We start from the raw sequence: 14,666 nt of genomic DNA on the forward strand, positions 1-14,666 counted from the left end.
CTTCTCTATCAAATCTGTTATTCACCTTCATTACCTCAATTAGACACTTGACAAATCTGAAGGAACACGTGTAACAGCATCAAAGGACAGGTTGAGTATAAAATATCTACATTGTACAATTTTTTTTCAATGGACATGGATGTCACTGGTCCTGCCAAAATGTTTTGCCTATCCCTACCTTTAGTGAAGCCAGCTTTTTGATCTGCAACAGTCCATGTGATTAGATACGTCCTAATGGCTGTTAAGAAGGAGGTTCTCAGATTTTGCCCTAGCAACAGTGAAGGAGTGGTGATGTGTTTCCAAGTCAGGATGGTGTGTGGCTTGAAGGGAACTTTAGTCCTCCTGTATGGTGGTGCATCCAAGCAGTTTCCTCCTCTTCTCCAAGGTGGTAAAGTTTTCAGGTTTGGATCATACAGTTGAAGAAAGCCTGGTGAATTGATGCAGTTCATCTTTTACATAGTACACAATGCTGTTACTGCATTGTTCGTGGAGAGAATGAATGTTAATGGTGATGGAAGTGTACCAATCAAGCAAGATGTTTTTGTTGTTGAGTTTCTTGATTGTTGTTGGAACTTTATCCAAAGAGGTAGAAAGTATTCTATCACAGTGTTGACTTGTGCCTTGCAGGTAGTGGACAGACATTGTAGAGATAGGAAGTGACTTGCTTCCCTTATAATTCCTAGCCACTAACCCGGTCTTACATTTATATGGCTGGTTCAGTTTCTCGTCAACCGCCAGATGTTGATAAGTGATGCAATTAGCAATGGTAATGCCATTGAATGTGAAGGAGAGACAAATTTTTTCTTGTTGGAGATGGACATTACCTTGCAGCTGTGGGGGATTGTTATTTCCCACTTATCAACCCAAGCCTGCCTGTTCAAGTCTTGCTACACATGGACAGACCGCATCAGTATTTGAGGGGAGATGAATAGTCTTGAGCATTGTGCAATCATCAATAAACATTCCCACTTCTGATCTTATTGTGGAAGGAAGCTCATTGATAGTGCAGCCGAAAATATTGGTCCCAGGGCATTCCTCTGGGAATTCCTTGTGGTGATATACTTGGACTGAGATGACTGGCCTATAACAGCAATTTGTGCTAGCTATAACTCCATCCAGTGAAGAATTTACCCCTTAATTTCATTGATTCCAATTGTGTCAGGGCTCCTTGATGTCATACAAGGTGAAATGCAGCCTGATGTCAAAGGCAGTCACACTTGTTTTACATTTTCAGTTCAGCTCTTTGGTCTATGTTTGGACCAAGTCTGAAATGAGGCCCTGGCAAAACAAACACTGAATGTCAGTGAGCAGATTATTGCTGAGTAAGTGCTACTTGATAGCACTGTACTATTGCTGGAATGTTGTCAGGGCCCATATCCTTTGGAGTATCCAGTACCTTCAGCTGTTTCTTGATATCATGTGGAGTGCATCAAAGTGGTTGGAGACTGGCATTTGTAATGTTGTGGACCTCAGGAGGAGGCTGAGATAGATGGTCCACTTGGCACTTCTTGTTGAAAATGGTTTCAAATACTTCAGTCTTGTCTTTTGCACTGTTGTACCAAACGCCTCCATGGTTAGGATGGTAATATTTGTGGAAACTCTTCTTTCTTTTCAGTTGTTTAATTGACCACCACCATTCATGAATTTATGAGTTACGACTCAGAGCATAGCAAGCAATTAACCCATTGCTATGGTATTGCTTAGTTCTGACTATTGCATGCCATTTGTGTTGCTTGACATATAGATACTCGTGTGATGTGGCTTCACCAAGTTGATAACTCATTTTTAGGTATGCCCAGTTTCTGCTGTTGGCATGGTCTCCTGCAGTCTTCATTGAACCAGGGCTAGATTCCCTGCTTTATGATAATGGTAAAATGGGGAGTATGCCAGACTCTGAGGTTATAGCTTGTGGTTGAACACAGTTACATTGCTGTTGACAGACCACAGATGGATGCCCAGTTTTGAGTTACTGCATCTGTTCAAGATATTGCTTATTTAGCAAGATGGTAGTGCTATAAAAGAAAACTTTTGATATCATAATTAAGGTTAAGCACACAATTTTGCATTACTACACTTGTAAACCAGAGGAAAATCAGTTTGAAAATGTGTTAATAAAATGCTATTTTAAGTAAAATGACCATGTAGTTAACAATTATAACATCTATAACAACGACAACTATATTGAGTTACTGCCCTATTCAGCAGGAGGATTAAAGTATGTAACAACATCACATGTCTGATTGAAATAGTGCTTCTGATTGATTTCCAGTTCCAGTTCTCAAGAGCAACTAGGGATGGACAACTGGCCCAACCAGTGAGATCTACATGTCATAAATAATGTTTATTTTATCTTAAATATTCAATCAAAACCAACTATGTTGAATGTGAAATGTCATTTATAATCCTGATACTAGACCCCACCTTGTGACCTGGACTTTGGAATTTTGTTTATCCTGTCTACAATCTTTATCTATTCATAATCTGTGTTAAACCACTTGGCTTTTGTCTGTCTTAATTATGATTAAGTGTGCGTTTATTTTTGAGGTTTTGAAAGGATATTGTTTAAGTTGCATACATTAGAAGTCCTTTCTTTTCAATGCTCTTATTAAAAGATAACTGAGCTACAATATTTTTTCTCTCTCTCTCTCTCTCTTGCCCTCTCTCTCTCTCTCTATTACAGAATAAGCCTGGTTTGTATATCTTTTGTCCTGAGTAGTAGTCCATCAGGCAAATTGATTATTTGACATTTTGGGATGGATTGTTTGTACAGTGGGGCAAGTATATCAGCAAACCCTTTGGTAAGGATATTTGATATCTTCAGGGATGCTTTGAGGACATTCCAAAATTATTTATGCTGTCTCTGTTAAGAACCTCCTGACATGACTTTTCTCTGACCAGAGCTGTTGCTTCAGGAGTCTGGTGTCAGTTTTACAAATTACACGTCCTACCCCGCATAGCTAGTTTTGACTGAATTTAAAAACATGTTTAAAACCATGCATGGGATGTTGATGCCACTGGCTGGGCAAACATGTATTGTCCATGCCTAATTGCCCTTGAGGTCAGGAGCTGAGAAATTCTGATTGAAAGAAAACTGAGTATAACTGAGCAGGTTGCTTTTTAGCATTGGCAATGATCCCTTCCATCATTTTACTGGTAAATGCTCTTAGACTGATAAGGCAGTAAACGGCTATTTTGGATTTGTCCTGCTTTTCATAAAAAAGGACACAATGAGGTAATTTTCCACATGGCCAGAAGGATGCCAATGTTGTAGCTGCACTGAAACAACTTGGCTAGGGGTTGAGGCAAGTTCGGGAACATGTTCTTCAGTATTATCACTTTAATGTTGTCAGGGCCAGTATCCTTTGCAGTATACAGTTGCTTCTTGATATCACATGGAGTGAACCACATTGGCTGAAAAGTGGTACCTGTGATGCTAGGGACATCTGGAGGAAAGCCAAGGTGAATAATCCATTTGGTACTTGTGGTTGAAAATCATTGCAAATGCTTCAGCCATATCTTTTGCACTCATGTGCTGGTCTACCCCATTATTATTGATGAGGATGTTTATGCAACCTCCTGCAGTGACTTCACAACTGGATAGGTCAGGATTGCAAGCTTAGATCTGACCTGTTGGTTTTGAAATTACTTATCCCAGTATATTTCTTGCTGCTTACTCTGTTTGGCTTAAAAGTAGTCCTTTTACACAACAGTAGCTTCACCAGGTTGATTTCATTTTTAGTTATGCCTGGTGGTGTTCCTAGAATACCCTTCTGCACTCTTCATTGTACTGTGGTTGATCTCCTGCATTATAGTATTGGACAAAAGGGGGATAGGCTATGCTTGGCCATATGGTTAGATTGTGTTTGAATGCAATTCTGTTGCTGCCTGGTGGCCCACAACAATTGATAGATGCTAGTCTTGGGTTACTAGATCCATTTGGATTTTGTCTCATTTAGCACAGTGATAGTGTCACACAACACAATGGAGTGTATTCTCAATTTGAAGATGACATTTTGTCTGCCCAAGGACCGTGTGGTGGACAATCTTACTGATATTGTGTTGGACAGATGTATATGTTGCAGGCAGATTGCTGAGGATGAGGTCAGGGCACAGTCTCGCAGTAATATTCCATAGAATTCCACCAGCTTGGTCGGTAGTGAGACTGCTGAACCATGTTTGACGATGGACATTGAAATCCCCCACCCAGTGTGCATTCTGCATCCTTGTCACCCTCAGTGCATTCTTCAAGTGTGTTCAACACGGAGAAGTACTGATTTACCAGCTAACAGCAGTGTATAGCACCTGTTAAACAGCAGGAGATTTCCTTGCCCATGTTTAGCACGATGCCATGACACTTGCTGAGGTTTGGAGTCAATGTTAAAGACCTTGAGGGCAACTCCCTCCTGACTGTATAGCCTCTGCTGAGTCTGTCCTGCTGGTGGGACAGAAGGTAACTGATGTCTGGGATATTCTTTGTAAGGTATAGTTCTTAATATATAAACATAGGGGTATGGTTATTTGTTAAACCATGACCTGAATCTTTCATCTGAGCTCCTGGTCCTCAAATGGTTTTATTATCAATTGCACAATCTCAGAATCATTACAGCACACGAAAAGCCTGTCATTTTTTAACTGACCCATCAAGTGAGCAATTCACAGATGCTATTCTTCTATCTTCTCCTTGCGCATTCGCCTTTATCATGTAACAGTCAGCTCAAGACTGAACTGCTGCATGATGAAGTTCATCCTCTGTGTCTGCCAAAGTCAAGTGGAGGTTCCCAAGTCACAAAAAATGGTCTACTTTTTCCAGAATCACAGTTATTGGGGGAGATGTGCTATGCAATCTGGTTAAAAGAGCATTTAGTAATGCTTCTTGGACAGAGTCAATATTCACTCTACTCAATGGAATTTAAAAGGAGGAGAGGTGATCTCATAGAAATATAGAGAACTCTTAAGGTGCTTGACAGGGTATTTGCTGACAGGATGCTTCCTCACATGGGAAAATTTAGGACCAGATGGCATTGCCCTAGAATAAAGGAATGCAAATTTAAGACTGAACTGAAGAGGAATTTCTTCTTTCAAAGGATCATGAGGCATTGGAACTCCTTGCCACAGAAAACTGAGTCCTTGTGCATATTTAAGACTGTTATAAAAAGATTCTTGATCAGCAGTAGAATCAATGGTTACAGGGAAAATACTGAAAAGCAGATTGTACAGAATGTTGGATCAGCCATGATCCTTTGAGTAGCAAAGTGGGCTCAAGGGGACTAGATAATCTACCCTTGTTCCTCATTCTCATAGTGTTATGGACATGATGCTCAGTTTCTGAGTATGAGATCTAGAACTCACTGTAAGGGTGGTAAAGGCAGAAACCCTCATAAAATGTAAGAAGAATTTAGAGTGCACTTGTGATCCCCAGGCATACAAGGCTATGGGCTAAACACAGGAAAATGGGATTAGAATAGTTAAGTACTTGTTTTTGAGTGGCACAAACTCCCTGGTCTGATAAAATGGCATAGTGGCAGGAAGACTTCAGGTAATCTTTCACAGGAATGTTTTCCCAACAATGGGCTATGCATATAAGAGATGGGGAAAGGCTTAATATTAATAATAAAATTGCTTCATTTCATGGCAATACAAAGCAACACCTCCGAACAAATTCGTTTACCACATGAATAGAGATCTAAGTTTCTTCAATTATCCAATCAAAATGTTATTGTTTGGTTCTGAGATCAGAAATTTCTATTCATCATACGAGTTATATTTAATTTAGATACTTTTAAAACTAATACCAATCAAAAACGTAAAAACATAAAACAATGGGAAAGTATAACTTTTTAAATGAGTAACAGTGGACATTATCTCTAGTAGAATAAGCAAAGATGACACCAGTTTTTAAGACATATTCAAATACGAGAGAATATGGAAGAAATAGCGAGTATGTATTTAGTTGGTCTGCCATCTCTTTGTTCCCCATTTTTGAATTTAGAATTAGATTTTATTGTCAGGTGTACTCAAGTATAGGAATACATGAGTATAATGAAAAGTGTACAGTCACTGTTCCCTGGTGCCATACTGGTTACAAAACTAGAATATAATTTGAAAACTACAGAAATAAAAGAAAACCAAAAGGTAAGAAGAACTACTAGATCTTAAGGTCAAAGTGTTATCTCCATAAAGGGGTTTGGAATCACTGATGCATGCACCTAGGCCTAGCCATTGCCTTAAGTCTTGGTCAGCCTGTGAGTCTCACAATGATTGCTGGGAGGAGCCACGTTCTTGCTGCTGCTCTGATGCTGATTGGTGCTGGGTCCTTGCAGGTGTTGCCACACTCTCCTGAATTGCCAGGAGGAACCCCATCTGCCTCTGATTGCTAGGGGGCTGCCACCATTCTGCAAAGGGCCTGTTTGTTGATGCCACTGCCTGGGATTGCCGAGAAGAGCCTGGGAGGAACCGTGTCTATCACTGCCATCGCTCACCAGGAGGAACTAATCACTTACTATATCTACCAAATTTCTGTCTAAGGGACCTACATTTGTCTTCACTAATGTCTCTCCATGTACCCACAGAAACATTTACAATATGTATGTTCCCCACAAATTCACTCTTGTACTTTATTTTCCCTCTCGTAATCAATTCATTGTCCTCCTTTTCTGAAATCTAAACTGCTCCTAATCCTCAAGTCTGCTATTTTCTTTGAACAGTTTTATGTCCACTCTTTGGTTTCCCTTCTTAGTATTGGTTGGACCATCTTTCCCATTCTATATTTGTGCCAGATGGGAAGCACTAATTATTGCGGTTTCTCCATGTACTGTTTCAATGCTTGCCATCACCTGTCTACCATCATTTCTCCTGATTTATCATGGCTAGCTCATGCCTCATATCATCGAGGTGCTGTTGGACTGTGAATCAGCTTAGGTCAATGACAGCAGTGGTAATATCTTTTTTTCATAATGTCCCATCTTTCTATTTCCCTTCATTAAGGTAACATAAAGGAAAATATCATTGCTGATTTCAGTAACACTGTATTGGTTCAGTGGAACCAGACTTCGGCTAGGTACAGCACATATAAAATGTAGCTGATGGAGTTTGTGTTTTAAGACTGTGTTCAACTAAATAGAATAAATTTGAGTCTGGAATTATGAGACGCTGATTTCACATTTAACAGAATACAATTATTTTTCAACACTTCAGTATGATAGAATCATAGAATCCCTATACAGTGTGTAAGTAGGTTATTTGGTCCATTGAATCCACACCAATCTTTCAAAGAGCTTCCCATCCCACAACCGTCCATTTCCCACCTCTAATCCACCTAGGTTGCACATCCTCGGGCATTATCAGCAATTTAGCATGGCTCATCCACCTGACCTGCACATGTTTGGACTGTGGGAGGAAACTAGAGTAACCGGAGGAAACCAACGCAGACATGGGGAGAATGCGAAAACTCCAAACAGTCGAATCGAACTTGGATCCCTGGTGCTGAGGCAGTGGTGCTAGCCACTAGTCTACCCCATTTTAATAGGTTTAGTGTCACATGTGGGCATGGTCAGTTTCCTGGAATTTAACATCCATCACAACCCATCCCTTCTACCTTCTTACTACTTTCACACTTTTGTTTTTACTTCAGACACTTGTGCTATTTCTAACAAGTAATCTGTAGAAATGAACTGCAGTTTTGATAATTGAGTGAATGTTTGTTTCAATTAAATAGTGTAGTTACAGCAAGTAGAACCTGCTATTCAGCTGTTTGTAAGCACAACCACAATGTGGTATGGCCATGCTTAGAAGGAAAGTAGTTTTTCCTTTATCATTGCACCACCTCCTGGCAGAAACCAGATGCAACTGGAAATGTTGGGGTAGTTCTTCATGAAGCACAGAAGGCTGGAAGAAGTTTAAATAAAGAGAGTTCTAATGGGATAAATGACGAACTGTTTCCATTGACAGAATGGTCAGTAACTAAAGCACAAACTTTTCAAATAATTGGCAAAAGAATCAGAGGAGCCAGATTTAGGTAGGTTAAAACTTAAAGGAAAAATTGAGCAACATATATTACAAAGTACATTAAACTATGAAATTAGTTAAATTTGACTTCTTTCAAGTGATTTCTTGACAATACAAATTATTGATTCCACACTCTATTGTGGCTATTGTCTTCTTTGACACTTCAAAGGATCCGGCAATGAACTGTCTGTATGGAAATTATTGTTGTCAGCAGGTGGCAGCACAGAGCACTCCAACCGCTCAAGTACAACAAAGGATAAAGTTAAAGCAGAAAATCTGAGACATAGGTGATTCCATTCCAGGGAATAAGGCATAACCCGTCAGGCTGTGGCTTATTGACAGCATTCTGCATCACCCTCAACACAGCTGAGAATGTGTACATTCATCTACACCTGGCAGGAGATTACAAGGACATGAAATACACAGGCACGGGGCTGAAGTACAACAACAAAAAAAAATGGTTTTGAAGGAAACTAATCATGGGGTGCAACTGCCCATAACCAATGAAACCACAATCGACTGACTCCAAGAACCCAACTAGTTTCATAAAATAAACACACCACAGAATTGTCAGAAAAACACCAAATTAACACATTACAAACACTACCCACAAGAGGCAGTGTGAGAATAACACATTTAAAGAAGGGAGAAAAAACAAGGGAGGGAACTAAAGCAAAATGGCATTCGTGTGGAAATTAATGCACCCCAGTCCTCACGATGCTCACCGACACGCAACACCCTCCACCCTAGGACCTTAATAGGAAGTAGAAAACCAACTCCAATTCTCCATCCACATACACTGATTCATATTGATCCATGACACCCATCATCTCCATGGCCCCTATAGATCCTCTGTCAACCGTGACGTAGGCTTGTTATATATTGCTATTATTTGGGAACTTCAATTTGAAAATAGAGGAATATAGATTTTAGTTTTCAGTTTTATGAAAGTGACTTTTTTAAAAAACAAAGGTCAAAAAGTTACTTTGACTAGTAAATTAAAGACTTTTCCTAGAAGTCAAATGACTTAAGTGACTCAATTACCTATCTGGAGAGTCAATTGTGGAATGTTTGCAAAACTGAGTTATAATGCAGAAATAGACGGTCAGGGTCAGGGAATTCTGAAGAACGGAAATCATCCTATCAGATAGTGAGAGCTTAATTGGCTGAAACATATAGATAAATTATTGCAACAATTCTAAAGAATTATCCAGGCAATTGGATGAGGAAAAAAATCTTAAGCTGTGGGTCAACTCTCCAATTAAAAGAACTGGAAGGAGTAATTTGAGTAAGACATTGAACAGTTAAAATAGAAGTGATATTTCATTGGAATTGAATGGCTATGGAAAAGAGTTCAATCTTCCTCTTTACAGTTTATGTGAAAACCTTTCAAAATTATCATATAAATAGCTTTGTTCTTTTTATCTTTTGTGTAATAAACTGGTGTTCTTTTGCTAAAAGAACATTGACAGCCTTGGGTAATTACGTTCAGTGAATGATTTTATGATTCCTGCTAATGTTATTACTGGACAAATCAGATCTGAGAATGAAATCCGGCTTGATAGATCATTTATTTTCCTTGGTTTTAATGAAATGGTCTCTAACTGAAATGTAGGCACACAAGGTTGCAGATTTTGTTTTAATAATAAAATGTAAGTTAATTGCACAAAAGAAAAAGATAAAATAAACCACCTATTTTTATTTCACACAAATGTAAAGATTTTAAAGCACACATAAAATTACAATCTTTAGTCTGGAAAGCATCCTATTACAGTGCTCACCACAGAGAATTCCCATCTCAATTTAACTGCAGCTTCAACTCCCAGTCTTGAAAATCTAATAGTCTCCTCCTACCTTCACCCCAGCCCTATTTATCTCTTCGCCCCCTTCCCGCTCCATATTGCTGATGAAAGGCTTACGCCCGAAACATCAACTCTCTTGCTCCTCGGATGCTGCCTGACCTGTTGTGCTTTTCCAGTGACACATTTTTTGACTCTCCAGCATCTGTAATCCGCACTCTACCCTTCTTCCTGGAGTGTTTATATGACTGGGCTTAAACTTCTTCAGTTTCAAATAACCCCTTCAGGGTCTTAATGAAACACTTCTGTTCTGGAACTCTAAAACTGAAGTATTCAAATGTGAAACAGTGTTAAACTATGTCCCTTTCTCAGTGACAGTTGTTTTACACATTCTGCTTCACCCAATACTTTGGTAAACTGCCAGGCTGAAACCCAAACACTTTTTATTAACTATGCGTTCCCACTAATTATAAGTCTGACCTTCTGAATTGGTAATTTACTGCACTACACTGTTGTTCGTTTGCTCATAAAAGCTCTTCTGATTGAAATAAATTCTCATTAGCCACCAAGAACTATCTCCCAGAGACTTTTCTTTCAAAATAGGAAATCACCATAGTTACAGAAATACTTACAAGTTCATCAATAAACCCCTTGAGACTGAAGATCAAAACTTATATAGCTCAAGCTCAAAAATAAATGATGTTAACATGTAGAAAAATTATACATCACACTGATCATCATGGTAACCAAACTGCAAAAATAAAACTTATGATCTATCAAACCAGGTTGCATCCTGAGGTCTGGTTGCCTTTGAAAAATGAGGCGCTGGAAAAGCACAGCAGGTCAGGCAGCATCCGAAGAGCAGGACAATCGATGATGGACTTATGAAGGACTTATGCCTGAAATGTTGACTCTCCTGCTCCTCGGATGCTGTCTGACCTGCTATGCTTTTCCAGCACACCTTTCAACTCTGATCTCCAGCATTCTGCAGTCCTCACTTTCTCTCTGCTCTATATTATCATTAGCTGGGGCAAAACATAAAACTTAACGTTGAGAATAACAGCAGGAATTCTTTATTGCATTCAATGACTTGACCAAGACATTTGACTCAGTAAATTTTAAGGGATTATAGATAGTGCTCCACAGATTTGGATCACTAAAACATTTATTTACAATCCTACAGAAGCATCATTGATGACATGTCCTCAATTGTTTCATTGGGAGATATAAAACAAATGCCTTCAAAATCTGGACCTGTGTCAAGTTCGGCTGCATAATAGTGCCCATGCTATTTACAATCTGTCTGAATATAGCTTTTCAATCACTTTCTCATTTCTTGGATACCATCCAGATGGAAAATCTAATCTTAATTGCCACATGCTAAACTACACTAACTAGGATGCACACCGATGGTCTGGAGTGTGCAAGTGGCCACAGTGTCATTACCTATTGTCTCAGATTTGTGAGCTACTCTCAGCCTCTTCAATTCTACATTTAAGAGAGACCTGGCCTGGCCTTGAATGTAACCAAAATAAAACTTATATATTGGTGCAAATATGATGAGTCAAATATTCTACCTTCCATACATGTTGAAGGAATGAGTCTAGAATGTGATGAGCTCTTCTCATATCTTGGTAACTACTTCATTTAAAAAACTATAATTGACAAGGAGATCCGACAGTAAATCACAGTAAACAGTTGTATGAGAGTATAGATGTCGTTCTCAAACATATTAATTAGATTAGATTAGACTTACAGTGTGGAAACAGGCCCTTCGGCCTAACAAGTCCACACCGACCTGCCGAAGCGCAACCCACCCATACCCCTACATTTACCCCTTACCTAACACTACGGGCAATTTAGCATGGCCAATTCACCTGACCCGCACATCTTTGGACTGTGGGAGGAAACCAGAGCACCCGGAGGAAACCCACGCAGACACGGGGAGAACGTGCAAACTCCACACAGTTGGTCGCCTGAGTCAGGAATTGAACCTGGGTCTCAGGCGCTGTGAGGCAGCAGTGCTAACCACTGTGCCACCGTGCCACCCAAATATAGGAGTTAAAAATAGAAGTAGGGCATTTGGCCCCTTAACCCTGCTCAGTCTGCTGTGGAAAGGTCATGGCTGATTGTAACCTCAACTCCATATTCCTGGCTACCCCTAATAGCCTTTCACCCTTTTGTCTCCCATGAATTTATTTCTAAATGATGATTCCTAGTTTAGTTCCTCCCATAAGAGGAAACATCCTCTACATACCACACTGTCACAGGCCCTCAGGAATAAATCAAAGGACTGGCAACAAAAATGGTGCAAATACAGTACCAACTCATGCAATTCCAAGCCTCTACCCATCACCTCTGGCCTTTACACCTTCCAGTTTTATCTCTGTTCGCTTGACTGTGACCGTTTTCTGAATTCTTATAAAAACTTTACATTTCTGATTTAGTACGCGCTTGTAAGAATCACACCAGATAGGTATTCTTTAGTCAAAAATATAAGTGACTGGCTTTATTCCTGGATTATAGAAATATATAAAATGTGTTCTAATTTTCAGTGATGTAGGCAAACATATATGTTCTGCATGCATGCAAAAAATTACAACATTATGAAGTATCAGATGTTAGCCATGAAAAATACAGAAAAAAAAAGTCAATAATAATCCATTAATTGCATTTGAATGTTTTCATTCTCACTGAGGCAGCGCTTTACAGTTGTAGCTGATGTATTTCCTTTCCTTATAGAAACAGTGTCACAGAAATTCCAATGACCCACAGTAGAAAGTCTCTGCTCTGGAACCATAGACGCTTCTATCCCAAAATAGGATTCAGGACTTTGATGGCCTATTGCAGGAAGGAATAGAGGGGAGATGTTCGTTCTTCCATCATGTGTGCTCTGATCCATTTCAAGCATCTGCACAAAGTTTTGTAACCTCTCTCCAAATCTATTGTATTATTTCAAAGAAAATGGGGTGGGGTGAGCTCACATCTTGCATGCCCTCCTTATAGTCATTGTTTCATAGCTGAGGTGATATTTGTTTTTAAATGTCCCAGCCACAAACTACTGAATGAGTTATCTTCCAATCTGATGGTAAGAATGAGTTGTTCACACATTGAAGGTTGTGATTGTCTGTGCTGACATCTCCACAGAGTTTATGCCTTCATGGATACGACTGACTCCACGGATGCAAATTAGCAGCTACTTCAGATCAGTGTCCATTGTTTAGCAAAAAAAAAAGTGTCCTTTTTTAAAAAAAAATCAATATACATATGACAAATTGCTGAAATTACAAATTAATATTCTGACAGGATATTTTGGTAACATGAGCACGGACAGACCTCTGGATCCAAGGTGAGTTGAAATAAAGTTTTGAATATTAGAGTTAAATATACAAAACATTCCTTTTATGTAAACCCATTCAAAACATTAAAATCTCAAGAATTTAAGCCCCTTATAAATGCAATCATTATTCATGAACCATATCAAATCACTTTTCCTCTTATAACTTCTTTGAACTTTCAATCAAACTGTGAATTCTGCCTGCCACTGTAATATGGGAATCAACCACCATTAACAAGACTACAATTATAGCACTAAGTATTAAGTCAACAAATAGCTATTGAAGTTGCTAGATTATTTTCTACTCACACAGTAAGCAGTGTTGTTTTGATTCTCAAAAAAGGCATTTAAAATAAATTGATAGTGTGACAGTTCTGCTCTTCAAGAGCATTCGAGATTTCTCTAATGATTCATAACGCCACAAGCAGAAGGCTGTTGTTCCAGTGAAAATGCGATTGCTTTTCCAAATCCCCACTGAGATTTGGATTTCCCACATCTCTCTCCCATTTCATACCTTGGTGATAACAGCATCTGCCAGAATTCCTTTTCATAGCGAATCATTGAATATGGGAGTCATTGGTTATCCTAGCTAGCCCTAACCCTATCGCTCATCCCCAAGTGTCCTTGAGAAGCTGGTGGTGATCTGCCTTTTTGCACTACTGCAGTCCTTAGGGTATGCCCATAGAAAGTGAGGGAGTAGTCCCAGGATTTCGAACCAGTGACAGAGAAGGAACAATAATATATTTCCAAATTCGAGCAGTGTATGGTTTTCAGGGAAACACAAAGGTAGTGGAGTTCCATCCATTTGCTGATCTTGTCGTTCTAGCTTGTAGATGTTGGACGGACTAAATTTGGTCCTGTTTACCATTTTAAAGATCTCTGGAATCACTACAACTCTATGAAAATCCAGCCCATGAGATCAGATGACCAAAAGCTTGTTAAAAATGTAAAGTTTTAAAGGAGGTGAGTGCGTTAGAAAGGTGGAGAGGTGTAGGGAGTGTATTACAGAACTTGCAGCCCAGATACCTAAGGAGCAGGCACATGTTGCCGCCATTAAAATCAGGGATGCCTAGGAATCTACAATTAAAGGCACACTGAAAGCCCAGATTATTGTGGGCGTTACGAGGTCATAGAAATAAAGATGAGTTAAGCCATCAAGGGACTCAAAAACAGAGACGAAAATCTTAAAATCAATACACTGTTTGACCAAGGGCCAATATAGGTCAGTGAGCACCATGGAACACAACCAACTGTTGGAATACGCAAATCTGAGGCTGGGACCAATGTTGGCTAATATTATGGAGATGGAAATAGGTGGTATTAATGATGACCATTATGTGGTCCGAAGTTCATCTCTACATCAACCATGTTAATATAATAATATAACAACTTAATAATAAAAACAAAGAACTGTGGATGCCAGAAATCGGAAATATAGACAGAAAATGGTGGAGAAACTCTGCAGGTTTGGCAGCACATGTTGAAAGATAAACAGAGTTTTGTCCATGATCTTTTGTCAGAAACTA

The sequence above is a fragment of the Hemiscyllium ocellatum genome, chromosome 2, assembly GCF_020745735.1.
Source record: "Hemiscyllium ocellatum isolate sHemOce1 chromosome 2, sHemOce1.pat.X.cur, whole genome shotgun sequence".
In the NCBI taxonomy this organism is placed as follows: Eukaryota; Metazoa; Chordata; class Chondrichthyes; order Orectolobiformes; family Hemiscylliidae; genus Hemiscyllium; species Hemiscyllium ocellatum.